This window comes from Rhinolophus sinicus, chromosome 2 (assembly GCF_057876585.1).
Source record: "Rhinolophus sinicus isolate RSI-liver-muscle chromosome 2, RSI-T2T, whole genome shotgun sequence".
In the NCBI taxonomy this organism is placed as follows: domain Eukaryota; kingdom Metazoa; phylum Chordata; class Mammalia; order Chiroptera; family Rhinolophidae; genus Rhinolophus; species Rhinolophus sinicus.
In genome coordinates, this window is record NC_142502.1 from 80,538,645 (window position 1) to 80,559,384 (window position 20,740).

The 20,740-nt window shown below is 34.2% G+C and overlaps 1 pseudogene; it reads right to left on the reverse strand.

Annotated features, from left to right (window-relative positions):
- Positions 1-14,863: 14,863 nt before the first annotated feature.
- On the reverse strand, positions 14,864-17,153 carry LOC109450872 (alpha-catulin pseudogene; annotated as a pseudogene).
- Between the last annotated feature and the right edge of the window lie 3,587 nt (positions 17,154-20,740).

Genomic DNA, 20,740 nt, shown 5'->3' on the forward strand with positions numbered 1-20,740 from the left:
CGTAATAGAATTGGGAACTATAGGAGGGGTAATTTCTTGAAATTGGTTTTGGATGAGTTGAATTTGAACTGGGTCATAAAATAATAAAATTGCAGAGGATGCTAGGAGATAGGGACCTATAGCTCAAGCAAGGCATCAGGATTAGAGATATAAATTTGAAAGTCTTCCGTACAGACTTAAGAATGAAACTAAGAAAGTAGATTAGCTGTATTAAGGAAAATTCGATTACTGTACCATTAGGCCTAGAGAAGATGTGAATCATAATGGCTATAGCCCTGTCTTTTAAATTAGACGGCTGTTAGCCCTCCCACATGGTAGCCGCATGAATTAGGCAAATCACTAAACCTTTCTAAGTGAGCCCTGTCTTTTAAATTGGACGGCTGTTAGTCCTGCCACAAGTTGGCAGTGTGAATTTAGGCAAATCATTAAACCTTTCTAAATCCTAATTCCCTAATCTATAAAATCAAAGTGATATGTACATCACTATGGTAGGCAGAATTCTAAGAAGGTCCCCAAAATTCCTGCCCCTGGTATGTTCTGCCCTGTATAATCCCCGCCCTTTGAGTGTGGGTGGAAACTGTAAATATAAGATAATCATTCCTTGATTAGGCCACTCATATGTTACAAGGCAAAAGGTGATGGCATTGTCACCCCCATGATTATGTTAAATTTTTATTAGACTGGCTTGTGATTGACTAGAGGGAAAGCTGGAGAGAGGGACTCCTGCAGGCCTGGAGGACAGCAAACAACCATGTTGTGATCTGCTTCTGGGGGTCACTGACAAGGAATTGTGGGTGGCCTCTAGGAGCTGAGAGCAGTCCCTCATTGACAGCTTGCAAGTAAAGAAAGGATCTCACTACTACATCTGAGAGGAAATGAATTTGTTAATAACTGGTGACCTTGAAAGAGGACCCTGAGCTTCAGATGAAATGACAGCCCCTGCCAACACTTTGGTTTAATCCCAGTGAAACCCTGATGAGAAGACCCAGATAATGGAAACTGAATGAATAAATGTATCTTGCTTTACATCATTAGGTCTGTGGTAGTTTGTTATGCAACAATAGAAAACTAATATGCTCACAGATATAGATGACCAAATATGATAATAATTATAAAATATCTGTTATAGTACAATCTACAAAGTAACATCCAATCATTGTTACCTTAGTAACATTGTTATATATCGTCCTGAAGCCTGTTTCTATTTCTAGTTTTGAAAGTAAATACCAAAATGCATCCAATGGCTTAGAAACTCATCAGGGAATCATGTTTTAATGACAATTGTGTAGCATTCCTAAAAAATTTTGATCTGTGTTATCTTTTTCTCCTCTACCTTTTTGTTTGATTTCATTAAAATTTAACTAGAGGAAGATCTCAAAAAGTTTGAATAGGCCATTATTGGTAAAATTTTGAATGTTATTGTTTTAATTGTTATTTGCATTGTTGTCTAAGAAGACAGAAATTTTACAAAAATAACAACACATTAATAATGTTAGATTTGCTCAGGTCTAAATATAATGTTAAAGCACTAATGAGATTTTAATTTTGTTAAATGTTTTGTGGAAACCAAGTTCAAAGTAAATGTAGGCATAAAAAATTAATTGTAGAAACAGGTTAATATTTTAATGGTCCAAAAAGAAAAGCTGTGAAACTACAATGGAAGTAAGATAAGCCTATACTTATGAGATGGCTTAAAGATTGTAAATTCAGTTATCCAGTGCATTCCACGCACCTCTGTTGCTTTGCTTATGCTGTGCCTTCTACCTGGAGTACCCTCTTTAATCAATTTGACTTCCTTTAGAAATAAAAAGATGGATAACAAATAATCCCTATGTCTATATGTTTTGTTATACAGTCATACCTCGGATATATTGTGGGTTCAGTTCCACACCACCAAAATAAAACCAGTATTGCAATATGTCACAATCTTTTTGCTGGTGGAAGGTCTTGCCTTCAATTTGTAAAAAACACATCTGTGAAAATAATGATAATAATAATAATAATAAATAATAATAATAATATGCATGAAAAAAACACATCTGTGGAGTGCGATAAAGTGCAATAAAACGAGGTATGCCCGTATTCTGTCTTATTATATATTATGAGTTTCTTCAGAGAAAAGATATTTTTGCATTTCTAGTTACTAGCATGGGTATGAACCCAATAAATGCTTATTAAACACAATTTAATGAAACTTTACTCACAAATTAACATGCTTAAGTATTTGGCAAAATTAGATCACATATTAATTTACTATATAATCTCCATATTCTTCTACTAGTTTGAAAGAATGTGACCTAGCAAGTTGATAGTCTTGGTAGCATTTTTGTGGGTGACTTTAGTGAATATACCTATATAGTATTAAAATAGCCATCAGGAAAATGCAGAAAATTTAATCAAGTAATACATCTATCATAAGCCAAAACTATTCTAGCTGTGTTGGTAAAGTTTCCTGATTCCATTAATTATTTTGGTATTTTGGAAACATACTCTTTAAAATAGTTACTTCAGGGAAAGCAATCTTTTAATAAGATTTTGGCATTGTATGGATGAAGAGCTCATCACCGTATTTTTTCAAATTTCTTCTAGATGTGGAACTATAACTTGGATCATTAAGGAAAACCACTTCAGTAACAAAATAATAAATTCTATAAGTCACATTAAAAAAAGAAATTCAATTCATTGACTGCATATGCAGTGAAATTATTATTTAAAACATAGCTGAGATAATTCTGTCATTTAGTGATATATGCATGTTAAGCATTTGTTAAACAAGTGATTCTTATTCCATTACCTTTTTTTATTATTTAATATATTTTTAATGATAAATTTACAAAAGTTTTCATGTTTATAAGAAACATTGTATATTACAGGGAAAACGTTAATTTTTAAATATGAGGTGGTATTGTTTTTATTTTTTTAATAACAAAAGCTATTATTGTTTTGTTCACTGTTAAAGCCTTCAAAGTTGATGTCTCCATTGTTTTTAAATTTAGAAAGGCGTCATGGAGAATGAAGCTAATAAAATCAGCAAAAAATATTAGAAATATGTTCACCTTTTTGATAAAAAGGTATAATAGCAGACGTTAAAAAATAGACTAGGATCTGAATAGACATTTCTCCAAAGAGGACATAAAGATAGTCAACAGACATATGAAAAAATGCTGAACATCGCTAATCATCAGAGAAATGCAAATAAAAACCGCAATGAGATATCACCTCACACCAGTTAGAATGTCTATCATCAACAAGACAAGTAATAACAAGTGTTGGAGAGGCTGTGGAGAAAAAGGAACCCTCATACACTATTGGTGGGAATGCAGACTGGTGCAGTTGCTATGAAAGGCAGTGTGGAGGTTCCTCAAGAAATTAAGAATAGAATTACCATATGACCCAGCAATCCCTCTCCTGGGGATCTACCCAAAAAAATCTGTAAACGTTTATCCATAAAGATATACGCACTCCGATGTTCATTGCAGCCAAGACATGGAAACAAGCAGAGTGTCCTTCGAATAGATAATTGGATAAAGAAGTTGTGGTATATATACACAATGGAATACTATTCTGTCATAAGAAAAGATGAAATAGTGCCATTTGCGACAACATGAATGGATCTTGAGATTACTATGCTAAGCAAAATAAGTCATACAGAAAAAGTCGAGAACCATCTGATTTCATTGATATCTGGTATATAAAACTGAAAACAACAAAGGAACAAGACAAATAAAGAAACAAATACTCATAGACACAGACAACAGTTTAGTGGTTACCAGAGGGTAAAGGGGTAAGGGGGTTGGTAGATAAGGGTAAAGGGAATCAAATATATGGTGACAGAAGGAGAACTGACTCTGGGTGGTAAACACACAATGTGATATATAGATGATGTAATACAGAATTGTACACCTGAAACCTATGTAACTTTACTAACCATTGTCACCCCAATAAACTTTAATTTTAAAAATATAGACTAGGGAAAGTTTCAATAATCATAACAGCTCTTTTAGTACAGTCTAGAATTTTATGCATTATGTCAACATTTTTCCAAATCTAGTTCAAGATATTTTCTAGACAAATTTTTGAGGTATTTGCCTTTTCTCCTCACATCCTTATCGGTTTTAGTCAAGTGGAACAGAGGTTGGAAAACGTTTTATGCAAAATGCCAAGTAGTAAATATTTTAGGCTTTGCAGGTCATACAGGCTCTGTCACAACTATTCAACTCTTCCTTTGTATGGATGTAGCCTGAAAGCTACCCATAGACAAAATGTAAATGAATGGTCACGGCTCCAATAAAATTTTACTTTCCAAAACTGGAAATGTGCTAATTCAAACTGCCTGACAACTACTGATGTAGATTAATGTTAACATTTTTATAGTCATTCTTAAACAAGACTGTAAGAAACTATCTCCATAGTTAGTGGTTGATATACAAAAGAATATGATCATCATAATTGTTATAACATTTTGCAATACAAGTTACAGTACCAAAATTCTATCTGATGCATCTATAGATGCTTACCATGGTGAAATTTATAATTGAAACAAATCCCATCCAGGAAAAGAGAACACATTGAATGTGTGTGTCCTCCATTCTTTCTTATTCTAAGAACTCAAAAATTACATTCCCCATTTACTGAACGAATACCACGAAATAGAGATTGCTCTTTACACTTTGCAAATAGCATATAGTTATTTTACATATGAGTAAATTAAAAAAGACTATGTAACCCTCTCTGACTATCACAATTATTATGAGACATATGAAATTCAAACCCCAAAATGGCTTTCAAAACCTATATGCTATAGTACTACAGTGATTAAATGAGTATGAAAACATTCTTAAATCTGAATTCTAATTTGTTTCCAATTGGAAAAAAAGAGAGATTTACTCATAAAGTTTATATATTACTATAATAATATTTATAATTAAACTTAAAGACCAGAATATATTTTCAGATGCACTTTGTATGTTATATTACAGTTTTTGAATTCGACTGTGAGTGAATACTTATTTTTTTGTTTATTAGCCAATAGCTGCAAAGACAGTTTGCAGTTTCCAATCAACATAGCCTTAAGGAACACACAGAATCAAAATTTACTGTATAATTACTGAACTCAAAACTCAGTTTAACTTGCATTTTCATTGTCATGATTCCAATGCAGTATTTATCTCCTGACTCTAATTTTGGGCGACAGACAGATTATGTGAATGTAACACTCCCTGGGACCTCATTCACAGTAACAGTTGTATTTAAAGAAAAAAATGGAGACATATTCTTATCCTATATTCATTAGTAGAAAATAAAAATGCACTTGATGTGTAGAAAAACTTTCAATTTGAAAAAACTTGATTCACATAAGGAGAAGGAGAATAGTGTGTGAAGAGCAACTACTCCCAGGGCTCACTGTCAGAAAACTCAATTCTGATCCTGAATTTTTACCATCTAGTTGATGACTGTGGAAAAATCACTGAACCCTTGATCATCAGCTTGCTCAGCTGTGCAAAAATTTGGTGGTGGGGCGGGTAGAATAGCTGTAAAATTCTATGATTCTATCACTGAGGAAAGGATTACTGAATCCACATATCTAAGCACTTGGGTTCCTCTCGTAATAGCATGTTACAGGACCATGTAAAATCCCTGTCTTGTTCAACTTTTTCATCAGTTACTTGAATGGAAATGCGGTCTTTTTATGAAATTTCCAAGTGAAGCAAAGCCTGGAAGGAAAGTGAATATGAGGGATGATAGAATAAAAGCCCAAAAAACATTGACAGGCTGGAAAAATAGGCCAGCTCACATCATACAAAACATATGATAGAGATGATGATCTGTCTTTATGTGCAGATACTAATGGCTCAAGTACACTCCAAGTTTCGTACAATAGCATTAGCCGCTGGTACTGTATGACTGTGAGACCCTCCTTGACATTTTTAGATCTATAATAGATATTTTTTCTAATATTTTTAAACTCTCATTCTTCTCTGCCATTTTAAAGGACTTGCAAACAGAATTCAAAGTTTAGAATAAGCCAGGGTATCTGTCTTCTCCACATTGTCATCCATGCCTCTGATTAGTCTTTAAAAGTAAGTCATCTAGTTGGAAAAATTGGTACCACTATAAATACAAGGCTATCAACCTACATGGAAGCTTCTACACAATTCATTAATATTATTTCTGTTTTTCAGCCTTCTTTCTGTCTCCACAATGACTATTTTAAATCTTCTCTACATTCTCAAACTTCAGATCTTCACTAGTCCCCTCAGTCTCAGAAGATGAAGTTATGTCCTACTTTTTTGAGAAAAATCATTGCCCTCAGACAGCATCTCTCAAAACTGACTTCTAGATCATCACACATTTGTTCTTTTTTCTCTCATTACCATAGATGAATTTCTAAACTACTAACCAGGCCACTTCTTCCACTCATGTGTTGGCTCTTGTAGTAGATATTTCTCCTATAGTGGATGTCAATCATCTCTTTAATACCTTTACAATATTTAATAAAATCCCTTGTTATGAAACTTGCCTCTGTAACATAACATATGACTCAAATTTCCATCTGCCTTGTAACTAGGACATAAACATGACAGAGGCTCTAATAATCAAGGGCAATTATTTTATTCTGCTTAAACCAATGACAGTGAATTTTGCGTTTTGCAACTAAGAACCCTAAGCAATACAGATGGTATTCCCTTTCTCCATCACAGAAACTATGAAATATTCACTCTCCTGTATCTTAAATTTCTTCTGTTTTACTAGATCTTCTCAATAGCATTTAAAGTACCATCTTTCCCATTTCATAAAATCCTTCCAAGAATCCCAAAGCGTTTATTTATTGGTTCTAATCTAGTACTTCTAATACTTTACTTTCTAGTCCTGCCATAACACAAGCTGATCTAGCAGCTTTTTACACAATTGAGGGCTCTCTGTTACTAAAAGTCTATTTTTTTGGCTTCTCTAATGCCACACTCCCTTATGATGCCTGCTTATTTAGCTGTCCTTCTTTCAGTCTCCTTTGCTGTTGACTCTCCATCCTCATATTTCCTTAGGTCTCGATCCTAAACTTTATTTTCTTCTTAATCTACTCATTTCCCCCTTTTACTCCCATTACTGAGTTTCAATTTGCATTATCCCTTTAATTGTAAAATTTATATGTTCAGAATAGACCATACCTCTGAACTTCATGCTTATATAGGCAAAATATATCATATACACGTCTCCACTTGCATGTTTCTTTAAGTATCAAGGTCAAATGTTCAAAACTGAATTCCTGATCTACACACACACACACACACACACACACACACACATACACACACAGTCACCTGCCAATGGCTTTTATACATGGTATACCTATTAATCCAGTGCCCGATACAAGAAATCTGACCATCATCAAAGGTCAGTGTGGAGTAAGCTAAGAGTACATATATATATACATATATATATGTATATATACACACATACGTACATATATGCATATGCATATATATGTGTATATATGTATATATATACATATATATATATATATATATATATATATATATATATATTCTCTTCATTCTACTTCATTCTTTATTGCTGATATCTGTATTATTGATGTGAGGTGAAGTATAGAAAGAAGAGGGAGTGAGAAAGCCTTTATATTTATTCCATGCTTACTTTTTTAAGAAAGATTTTTTAGATTCCATGCACACAAAATACCATTAATCACCAAGTTCATACTGTGTAGCACTTGACGATATATTTTATATTTTTATCCTTATTCCAACAGAAGTCTATATTCAGCTATAGAAAGAAGACAAAGTGAGCCTACCAGCTAACCAGTATGTCTGCAATCTCTAGCTGTGATTTCAAAGAGGTTTCTTTGGAAGCAGTTTTCTATCCCACTAGGTTTTAATGGGAGAGGGAAAATTGGTTTATAATATGAACTTCTAAACTTCCCTTATTTTCATACCAATTGCTTGCCCCACACTTGAACCCAACAATTTCCCATATATTCAAGTGCTTTTGAACTCATAGTTCTTAGCGAGAATCAAAGTAGTTCAGCTGAATGAAACTGTGCTCTCATATGTACCACGGATAAAAAGACCAGGCACATAAGTAGTGGCAATTCATGGACTTTCTAATGTTTTTTTTCCCCCCACTTTTGAGCTTATTGAACTAAACTCCTGAATTTTTTTAGGTTTATCTCTGGATTTTGACCTTCATTTGTCCACGTTCTTATTGCCTTTGAGGCATTTCAACCTGTGAAAAGTATGTTCATATGATTATAGTCATAATTCCTTACTGTGTGTAGTAATTTATTCATTAACTTTTTCATAATTTGTGATTATTTTGAATGCTTGAGATAACTTCCTAATATTAACATTGGTATTGTATTAGTGATCTCAAAATAGTTATAGTAGACTAAAAATTATTTTCATATTGTGCAGATATCTAATTCTTGAAAATGCACTTGCAAGTTATTGAAGAAATGAAAGGAATAATAGAAGGGCCAGATGCAAGGGACAAAAGATCGAATAATGGAGACTAAAAGAAAGTTGAAAAAGTCAGAGACTTAGAGTAATACAAAGTGCCAGGTGGTAGCAGGGTTAGGAGAAAAGAATACTTTATGCCCATTATACCGTTTTACTAATGTACCGGGTGCTTAAATTTGAGGAGGAAAGGTGTAATAATGCTAGGCTAATGAGCAGTGTTTACATGTAGCTATTTCATCTTCAAAACTGGAAAATACAAACACACAGTTTATTACCCCCATACATGAAAAGAGCCAATGTAACAGTTTTGCTGAACTCAATTTCAGTAATATATATTATATATATTTTAGAAATTAAGAAAAGGGCCTCTGAAGTTATAAGGTCTAGGCTGATATTTCCTAGCTGTGTGACCTTGCACAAGTTACTTAAACTTCCCAAGCCCCTGATTCTTCACTTGTAGAAGGAGATAATTATAGGGTTGGATGAAGGGTTAAAATAAGTTACCCATGTAAAAGTAATCCTTAGCACAGTCCTCACACCAAGTGCAAGCTCAGACCGTGCTTTATCGTTAGAGTAGTACGAAAGGAACGTCATCGGGATGATGGGCTTCAAGGAGCAGGTTCTTCAAGGCTTCAGAAGGGGAGGAGCAATCAGGTGGAAAATGGGAAACACGCCAGTCAGGGGTAGAACCCCTGTGTGGTAATCAGTCTTCCATAACCTTTTGAGAGTCAGGCTGTATGTTTAAGAGCCTCAGTTTTAGAATTAATAAGTGGCAGAGTCAGTCCTCAAAGGCCGGTATTTCTAACTGCAACATTCAGAAAATTGCTTTCCTTTTAAAGAGGCTTAAAGGTCTCAGCTGTCATCTCTTTTAAAAAGAGAGAGATAATAATAGTACTTTTGAGAGCGTTGCCTGACACATAGTAGTGTTCTATAGAAGCGAGCCAGTATTAAGATAATTCTGGTTCTTCATGTGCTTCCTCTTCTCTTCCCTCTTCCCTGATCTTTTCCACTGCCCTCCATTCCCCCATCTCCTTCTCTCCTCCCTTCCCCTCTCCTCCTGTCCCTCTGCTCTTTCCTTCCACTCCCCTCCCCTTTCTTCCTTTTTTCTCTCTCTCCCCAAGGCATGAGTAAGGGGAACAGCAGAACAGCATAGCAAATACACAGGGAAAAGCTAAAGTTCAGTTGGCAAGGTTCAGTTCCCCTCTCCTTCTCCCCACCCGCTCTGCTCACTGTCTGCCTCAGCTCTCGGATACATCAGATCACCAGTATTGGTGAGCCAAATGCAGATGTTGATCATATTTTCCTATCTAAGCCTGGGACATACAAACAATAGGCAAGGTATACATAGAACTGACTTAAAGATGAAACAGTTGATGGTTGTGGCTACCAAAACAAATTGTTGTACCTGTACCGGTGTTAAGACTGAAGGAGACTAGAGAAATGTGGACTACTAACAGTTTGAAATGCCAGAGAGGTCCAATAAAGTCAACTGGTTGACACTAAATTAAATTAAATTCATCCCTTCATATACGATGCATGTACAACCTGAGGAAAGGTTCTAGCTAATTAATAGCAGTATAGCCGAAAATGAGAATGGTGTCTTATTTGGTTTTTATACCTGTATTGTTGCACACACTTGTATGCAAATGTGCATGCATGCACACCTATATTTCGAATCATCTGCTGGTTACTTCTCCACAGATATCCTATTTGCACCACAATAATAAATGTAAACACTGACTTAATCACCCTCCCAGTGCTAAATTCCTTTTCCTCCTGGGTTTCCTGTTTTAGTGTCTGTCCCCTCCATGATCTAGATCACTCAGACTTGAAACATTACAGTTTTCTCTTGAGATCGCACATCACCTTGACCCACAATCTACTCATTGCCAAGACCTGTCCCTTCTAGTTCAGAAAATCCTTCCCATCTGTTTCCTCCTCTCTTTGCTGTTGCCAGCATCCTTGATTTGACCCTCACTTCCACCACCTGAACTATTGTTATAGCTTTTAAATCTGAATTCTCAACTTCTTCCTCCTTTCTAATTCAAGCTGTCTGTCCATTGCTGGGAGGGTAGAAATCCATTAGAAGGACAATTCTAATTTTGTTGCTTCTCAGCTCATAAAAGTTAAATGTCTCTGATTGCAGAGTAAAGTTCAGTTTCTTTATTCTGACACGTCAGTCCTCTATGATCCTCCTCCTACTTCTTTGTTTTCTACTAATTTTCTTCACAGTCTGTGCTCCTTGCCAACTGAACTTTAGCCTTTCCCTGTGTATTTACTATGCTGTTCCGCTGTTCCCCTTACTCATCCATTGGCCTCTTCCTCATGATGTAATAAGCTTATATTTGCTGAATGAAATAATCAGTTAATTAATTGGTCTTTTTTTCCCAGTTAGAGTGGAAGCTCATTGAATTAAGTTTCTACATCTGATGTATCTTGGACCTCCTTGTGCCTTTAGCAAAGTTGATTTGAAATATTTTTTAAATGAATAGGTATAATAGGTTTTCTTATCTCAGTTAAGCACTGGAAAAATCATTTAACTACATACTTTTAAACAATAATAGTCATGTGAGGTTATAGCCTTATGCTGTTGTTTGCTTATAAATTATTTATCTAGTTTACAATTTTTTCATAGGATAGGAAGTATTTTTCTCCCATGACCACCATCTTTCATTGTCTTCTGCTTCTAGGAGATTGATCCAAGCCACCCTGTTCTGTCACCACCCAGGCTTCAACCTGGTCCTGTTGTCCTGGCATCTAGGACACTATTTTTATTTGACTGCGTATTCCCCTTCTTCTATACCTATTTCAAATGTTGTCTGTTAAACAAGGATTTTTTAGAATTATGTGTGAACATCCTGACCTCTACTAAGCTAGTAAAGTGTAGGTTGAAAAACCAAAATCACTATGGATATTTGAAATCTAGGACAAAAAGAGGTATTTTTATTTCTGATAGGTATGTTGACGACTAAAAAAGGACTTATTTCCAGTTGTGTAAATCAATTTTAATCAATATCAAATCATATTTCAATATTAAATTAATATTATTTCAATTTTGCAATGTCATTTTTAGTCCCCAAAATAATCTATGATAGCAATAGTAATGTGATTCAAATATGCAAGAATTTTATAACATTTTTAAAATCATTATGCAAAACTTTAGATATTTCATTGCTTATAGTCTAGCTATTCTAAAAGTAAAACGTTAAATACATGTTTATATTAGTACTTGATGTAATAAATATATTTGAAAAAGTGTATTCTTCATGAATCTACAGTTTATCATAAGCAATGGATATTTTCTTTTAGTGAACAAATTTTAAAAGTACTTGATATAATCAATTATTTCTGATTATCAGGTAAATCACCCTGGTTTTACCTAACGAAAGGAGGTTTTTTAAAATTATAATTAAAGCTATTGCTGTTGATTAGCAGTGTTATTATCAAATTCAATATTTTAATAGTATGCAAGGTCTAGTAAAATTTACCCTTGAAATGGTAGCTGCTTACTTTTGAATAATTTGCAATTTGCTTCTAAGCTTTTTCTTAAGTGTATTAAAATGTTATTCTGGTAAATCTCTAAGTACTCTATCCATAGTTTTTAAATCCTTGGGAATTTAATGTTCAATTTAAACAGTCATTATTTATAAAATATAAAGAAGAATATTACAATACACATTCAACTATAAAATTATCTATAAGTGGTTTAAATTATCAATCTAAGTTTCTTATATTCTTAGAGACATAAAAGATATAATGTAAACAAAATCATTTTTTCTTGCCATATTTGTGATTTCTCTTTTGTTCTGTTTTGTTTTTGTTTTGCTTTCATGTGCATGCATGCATTCATGAATATATACATGTATGCAGGAGAAATACTAGGGAAGAAAACTGTATTCTATAAATTAAAGGGTTTTGATTCCTCTGTGCTCCTAAGGAAATTTTACTGTTGGTCTCTAAACACATCTAATTGAGAGAGATAGTACGGTCTCTGCGGTTCCATATAATTTACTTCACAGCAAAAATGATGGCACTAAGCTTCTTCTAGCAGTAGACACACAAGATAATCAGAAAAGCATTCTTACTCATGTGATTTAAGATATTGAACAAAATAAAATGAGAATCCTTTTAACTTCATAGGTGAGATCATTTAATTATCCCCAGAGTTTAGAAAATAAAAGAAACTACTAGCAGCCAAAAACCAGAGGAATCTACAAGAAAAAAAAAATGTGATGTGACAGAAAAACAGTGAAACCACATTTGTTTTAGGTCTTAGAGATAAAGGTTTTAAGGGTAGCATGATACACAAAGAAAGATCTTTGTGTTTGGACAAAGTCAAGAGTTGAAACTGAAAACTCTTCATATAGTTTAGACCTCAAAGGAACTTCAGACTCAGTGGAAAAGGGAAAGCCGAGTGGAAAATTGACTAGCAAAGAAAGGCAACAGGAAAACTGTTGGTGGTCAGCTGCCTTGGTTACAAGTGCAAAAGTAAAGCCCTTCCCCAAATATTCTTCAACAGTCCTGCCCTCATGAAAGTTCATGGTTCTAATTTATACTGCAAATTTGGATGACGAAATTTCGAACTCGACAGTAATATAAAACCACCTCAATTTGAAATCCTCAGGATATTTGGAAGAAGCAAAAGAACATTCACTTTTGCAAATCCAAATTCCGTCAATTGGGTCTCTATAGATTCTCACTAACAAATATCAACAAAAAATAACTACATAATTAAAAACAAAACAAACAAACAAACAAAAACAGAATACCAGCTACAACAGACCACCTCAAGCAAAGTGCTGCAGAAAAAATTAACTGCAGCATTATGAGCCCAAGGATTTTAGATGTTAGATTCATTAAATTCAGAAATAAAATTACCTTATTTAAAATGCTGAAGAAAATACAAGATGGGATTTAAAAATAAGCAAAAGAAAAAGAGATTACCACAAAATTCTAGGCAATTAAATGAAATATGTAATAATTGAAAATGCAAAAGATGAATTAAATAGCAGATTAGATACAGGTGAGAATAAAATAAATACAGGAAGATCTGAATATTTTAACACAGAGAGAAAAATCAAATATTCAAGAGAAATTAAAGATATGGTGGCTAGAAAGAGCAAGTGTAACATGCCTAATTATTCTAGCACATCTCTAATTATTTTTAAAAGATCAGCAATAAAATTCAACCAAGAGAGAAAATATATATTTACATTGTGGAGGGAAATTAAATGTCAGTCTACAAAGGTTTGCGCAGCTAAATATTTATTGAAGAATACTGTCCTCCAGAAAAATAAGAATATCTATAGAATGTAAATAAATAAATAAACAAACAAGCTGAGAGGGTTTCCAACAAGAGATGCTCACTAAAGCAACTTGAAAAGGAAGTACTTTCAGAATAAGGAGAATGATTCCAGACTTAAAGTCAGAAAATCAAAAAGGAAAAATTATCTATATAAAACAATACTTTTTATATATTACTTGGGTTGAAATAAAATAATACATAAAAAAGATGCAAATTCTTTCAAATTCTCCATGATGTCATTTTTACTGAGTCAGATTGGTCCTCAGCTTGCTCCTTTGTGGTCACAAGTGAATTGCCAGTCAGCCAGCTATTACTTGTTTTTGCTTAGGATAGAGATATTTTATATGATCTAGATGAAAGGACCCACAAGAATTTCATAAGTCTTAGGCCCCTTAATTTTCATGGAAATTTATTCCACATCCTTAAGTGCTTCTATATTGTACCAAGGTTTCTAGATACTTTCTATTTTCCAGGTACCATTAGTAGGTATTGTCAACAAAATATCACCAACATAGGAAATCACTGAATAGATAAAGTATTTTATGGGTGAGTAAAGCAAACAATTTCATACTAGATTAAATTGTGATACAATGTTGAAGGATTTATGTACCCTTAAGGCAATGCTGTGATGGTATATTGTTATCCTTTCCAGACAAAGGCAAACTAATTCTAAAGTTCTCTGCTAATTAGAACAGAGATAGAGGCTTTGCTGAATCGATACTTACATACTAGGTATCACAGCCAGGAGACTGTGTTTATTAGCTTACTAAAGTGATCACATCTGAGACAGCACCAAACATTGCAAGCATGTTTAATGAAGCTTATTATTATTATACATTGTCATTCTCAGAGACTCATTCTCAAAGACTTCCTGTGCCAGTCAAACTTAAGAAAAAAATAATGGTCATGTCATATGAATCCCATGACTGTACTTTTTTTTTTTTTAACAACCACTATGGTGTTTATTAGTTGTCAAAAAGCTTCACAATCAGTTTCATGATCAGAAAATAAAGCAAGATTTCACTATGGTTTTTGTAAAATTATTGAATTTCTAAAAATGTAAAGGATTATTTGCTTTCTAAAAATGTCAGCTTTGCCACATAGTGTTCAGAGAGCTGACCTCAAAAGAACCTCTAGTTTTACCATCCATGGAGTCTTTATTTGTAACTGAGACCCATCTGTTGTTTTCCATCTGAAACATCTTCAGCAATCTAAAGCGAAGTGAGAGAAGGTGGACAAAAATAGCCATCATGAATCTTGTCATTGTAATACACTTACCAACCTTTAGATACTCTTGATTCTGCAGAGGTGTCTTAGTTATTGTCTGGAGCTTATGGCATAGAGGAATTAGTTTGTTTACTTAAGCTTGTCATCATCTTTCAGCTGTTTTAGGAAAGCTTGTACACTTGAAGCAAGCTTCAAGCTCCTTTCTGCAAAACCTTCAGTTAATGAATTAAATCCTGGGCAGTTTTCACTGGCCCATCTCCCCTAGTTCATAAACATAGAGAATAGGCCATACAGCACATGTTCTGTCCATATTACACAATCACATTCTCCTGATTCTCCCACTTGATCTTGCACTTGGCATCAGAGGTGAGCAAACCGAGCTTAGGTCCAAGCTTTGCTATCTTGGCTTTCTCCTCAGAGTCAGGTTTGTCTGGCTTTAATGATTTCAGGTGTGCATTATTATTCATTGGCTTTGGAAGTAAAAGATAGTCAAATTTCTTTCCTTGTCTTCCTTCAAACATGTCCTTGATTTATCTTAGCAGTGTTGACATGTCACTGATTTCAGATTTCCCAGCTTCACAGAATACATCTAAGTTTTTTTTTATCAATTTTACTACATGGAGGTAATGTCGGTGTTTCAGTAGCAGAAATTATCTGTTGGTCAGTCACCTGAAATGTCTTCTCTGTACGTGTACAGGTTATTTCAAGAGGTTCTATCCCAGATACAGGTCGCAACAATTGACAGGTCTCAGCAAGCTCTTTTCTGTTCCAAGAGTTTACAGGCATATTCAGCCAAACCTTCTAAATTTCCTTCTATTCCAATAAGTTTTAATACTTTTAGAACCACAGGATCAGCATGGTATTTTAACAGATCTGCTGCCAGCTGAGTTGCTGTACTATGAAGTTCTTTCTTAAATCCATTGAGGCTGTGACTGAGTTTCAATATACTGAGTTCCAGTTCTTTAGTGATGCTTATTGTTGTCTTGCTTTGAGCTTGAATACACACAGAAACTGAACTGCTGCAGTTCCATCCTCACATGAGTCAACAGTTCCAAGATGCATTCCGGGTGCTCATGGCCGATATAGGCAGAATCAGAAAAGTCCTCTGTATGCTCCAAGATGGCTTCCAATGTCACTGTAAGATTCTCTTTTGACTGAAAATAAAGATTCTTCCAAAGAGTTTCAATATTCATCTGGAATTATTTAATTCCAGTAAAAATAGTAATAGATGAAATGCCATATCTCCATTGAGTTTGCAGTCGAGTCACAATTTCAATGACCTTATCCAATGCCACTTTCATCCTGTCAAATACGCCCTCTTTGTTTTTATGGGCCAATTCACAGTTGGGGTGCCTGAGACACACCTTTGAAGCTGTGAGAAACATCACTGTACACTTTTGAAGATCTGCCCTAGCTGCTACCATTTTTGCCTTTTTCTTTTCATCTTTCAAAACATTTTGTCTATCTCTGGTTAGATGTGCAAACTCCACCACTTTGTTTCCAAATTGACTGAATATTTGGACAAACTCTTAAAAGCAATTTACTTTCCCTAGTCCATCCATAGTTGCAAGAACCTTATTTCTCGATGTTATTATCTGCTTAATGACTACTCAGTCTGCCAGCAACAACACTTTTGTCACTGAAGAAAGAAGTAATTTTACAGCGTTTATAACTTCCTGGTTTATCTGTAAAAATTGTGATACGGCCAGCAGATTCTGGGTGCTTCAAGCTGCTTACATCTGTAAGTGCTGCAATTGTTTTCCCTGCTTTTTTAGCTTCAGTACAGGTAATATTTATTTCTTCTTTCAAGTCCCAGTTTTCACTGGCTACAGCTTCCCCTACTTTAACAAGCCTCCCAACTGCCAAGTTGATGGCTTGTTCTACACGCTGATTGCTTGCAGAGTTTTATCAGACTTTTTGGTATTATCTTTAGGATTAATAAGTGTGGTGGTCTGAGAAACCAGCGGGAGCAGCGTCTATTCTGCTCAGCGAGTTTTGACCTCAAGTTCTGAGTTAAAGGCAAAGCTGGATGGGCCATAGCTTCGCACTGACCCGGCCCTGCCTGCGAGGAAGCCCTGGTTCCTTGGGTCACGCAGCCCAGACACTGTGCCCCTGTGGGCCTTCCCTCTGTCAGCCAGCCCGCCCACCATGGTGATGGCGATGCACCTGCCACCATGCCTGTACTTCTGGTTCTTAATGGAGACATTGAACTCAGTGATAATTTTAGTCAGAGCTGCTTTGGTGGAGTGATGAGGATAGGAGGCAAATTAGGAAGAACTGGGCCATTGGAAATATTGCATCATTGTAGCCTTACAAGTGTTATTTCTCTGTATTCTAATATAATTTTCTATATTCTAATCCCCATGATTGCCAATGACTTTATTATAATCTGTTTTCCAAAAGGACATAAAGAATAGCATAGCAACCATTTATGGACCTACTAAGTAGTGTAAGAGGAAAAACATCACAAGTAGATTTGAAGCCCTTATGTAATTTGCTTGCCATTTTAGGAATAAGCACTATACTGAATTTGTCTTTATCATCCCATGCATTTATCTGTGCTCTTAGTATATACCACTAAATAATAATATATAGCATTATTTTATTTGTCTTAAAACTTTGTATAAATAATACCAACTCTATTTATTGTTTTCCAGCTTGCTTGTTTTGCGCAGTATTATGCTCTAGCAGTTCACCCATGTTGATATTTGTAGGAGTTACTTACTTCACTGTTGTATAGTATTCATGTATATGTTCCATCACAAGTTATACTCTCAACATTCTATTAATGGAAATTTAGACTTTCTTTGTAATTATTTTATTGTATAAACTGTACTCTTCTGATTATTCTTGTATATCCCTTCTTGAGTACATATGCAAGAGACTCTTGAAAGATCTAGGAGAGCAATTGATTGATAGTTTATACATATCTTAATAATTATTGCCAGAAACTTCCAAGTAATTTTCCAATGTGGTTGTTATCAAATTTTTACTTGCCCCCACTATATGGAACAGTATCAATTACTCCACATATTCACCAACATTTGCAAGTGAAGACTTTTTAATTTCTCTCTATCTGAAAGCTGTAAAACTATGTATCTAGTAGTGGTTACAATGTGTATTTTCCTGAGGACTAATGAGGTGGGGCTTTTTTTATGTGCTTTATTTTTTTGTAATTATCTTTTGTCAAAATTTCTATTTTTTGTGATTTCGCTAATACTCTGGGTTCTGATTTATATTATCATCCATGACTTACTGATTATAATTTTCTTCCAATGTAGCATGGCTATAGAAACAAATATGATCATCATAAAAATATCAGTATGCCAATCTATATACAGTTATATTTTTAATTAATGAATTCACATTTTGATGCCCATCATGTGGTCATATTTAAATCACATGAGTTGTATCCTTAGTGTTTGATCACCCCAAGCACAATAGGAGCAGGCTTGGGGACCATCAATGGGGGCTGGGTTATGGAACCTGGCAGCTTAATTATAGCTTTACTTGTGAATTTCTGTGCTTTTTGCCTTAGATTAATGATTTTCTAACATATTTAGCAAACTGTTACTCATAAACCTTATATAGAAAATAGAACAGAGTAGAACCAATCTAATTGAAACTTCACAGAAGCCCGGGCTTTGTTTGACTTGCTCTGCCATCCAAAAGAAGGCAAGGTTAATCTGGGGAGGTGGAAGGGAAGAAAGATATATTAGAGATAAAATAAGGACATAAACATAGATAAAGTATACTCCAAAAGTTTTATGATACTATATGTAAATATAAATCAATGGCAATGGATCTGAAGACTTCTCTGAAACAGATGATTTTTTTTTTTGAAGAATAAAAATTACCAATATAATTTAAGAAGAAACAAAGACCAGTAAACAGAAGCATTGATAGAGGCAGTGCAACTAAACAATGAGTGTTCAAAATTCAGAGTAATATAATGTGGATAGTATATAGGGTATTTGGAGAATTATGGAGTCTTGGAAGGTAAGTTAAGAATAATCTTTTTTGCCAAACTAAAAGGTTACTATCTTGCTGGCAATGGGACACCATTAAAGACTCTTCAAGCAAGAAATTGAGATCATCAAATTTGTGTTTAAATATGATATGTTTGACAGGAATTGAACAGTGGAAAAACTGAAGTCATAAGAACAAGTTAGAAATAATTTAGAAGAGTACAAGCAGAAGATGAAGACAATATTACAAGGGAAGGAGAACCAACAGAATTAAATAACCGGTGAAATGAATGATGTGGAGGGCTAGAGGATAGGGAACAAAAAAATGAATGTTTGATGTTTATGCAAAGATTGCTATTTGAACAACTTGGTGGATGCAAATTAAAATGTAAAACAAAATGTTAGAGGCATGTTCACTCATTCATCAAATATTTATTGAATATCTGCCAAAATTGTGCTATTTTCTGGCAACACACAAAAAAATTAAGCCATGATTCCTGCCTTTAAGGAGCTCACAGTTGTCATACAGTGAGTTATACAGAGAAATATCACCGTACAGTTGAATAAGAGTTGTAATAGTATATATTTTTTGTTAATAACAAGGAAGATGTTATCAACTTGACATAGAGAAGGAGGATCAAATTTCAAAAGAGAAAAAGCAACAAACTTGTTCGGATATTTTGAGTTTAATTTACCTCTCTCTGTTCTTTCCAAGGGGGTCTGTCTAGTAGGCAGCTTGACATATAAGGTCAGAAGCTATCTGTGCTAAAGATAAAAATCGAGAGTTTTCAGAAGCTAGAAAGTAGGTAAAGTTATGGGAACAAATGAGATCACTCAGGGAAATTTTCTGAACTAAGAGAAGACGGTATAGGAATAGACTAGAGAGAGTTTGGTAGCTATTATGACAACATGTCAAGTTCAATGTGAGATATTGAGGGTTCTTTACCTTTCTTGTCCTAGTTTTATTTTTACTGAATGGAAGATATTTTTGGTGTGCTAAGCAATGTTTTATAGTTTTATTTTGTAAGAGGAAGGAGGGAGGGTCATAGCTTTAAAGCTTCCAATTTTTGAAAGGGTCAAAAGCTGATCATGATAATCAAACTTTCTTTGACAGAGAAACCAAGGGACGAAAAACAGCAGTGCTAGGTTGGTGGTGACAATGAAAAATCAGAAAGAAGTTTCTGTTTTATTTTGTTTTTAACATATATTGTTTCGTTGTGTGTTGCTTTGGTCAGATGCAAATAAACTCTTCATGGTTCATACGGAGAAATGAGGTGTCTGTGGTCAAATGAAGAAATGTTAATTCTGCCTTCATTTTTGCAAGTGCTTTCTATGGGGAAGAAAAGTAGATGCTGCAAAAATAGCAGCAATACTAACAGCAACACCAGAGTCACAGATAATTTTTATCAAGCATTTAACAAGTTGATCAACATTTATGGATTAATATATATGTGAATGTCTAATGGGGAAATTATCAGAGTAAATTAATAATTTAGTCCATGAGACTTCAGCCATCCAAATCTACAATATTTCTGTTAATTCTAAAATAAGCAAAAATACACAATGTGATAAGACTGATTAGTATAATTTACATATGTTATACTATAGTACTATACATTATATTACATATATAAGTAGTATATGTATTGTATATCTTTATATATATAATATGAATCTTCAAGACATTAAAGTTTCCCATAGTTAATATGTATATTTATTTCATGGGTCTTGGACCTTAATTTTATAATTTTGGAATAATATAGATGATT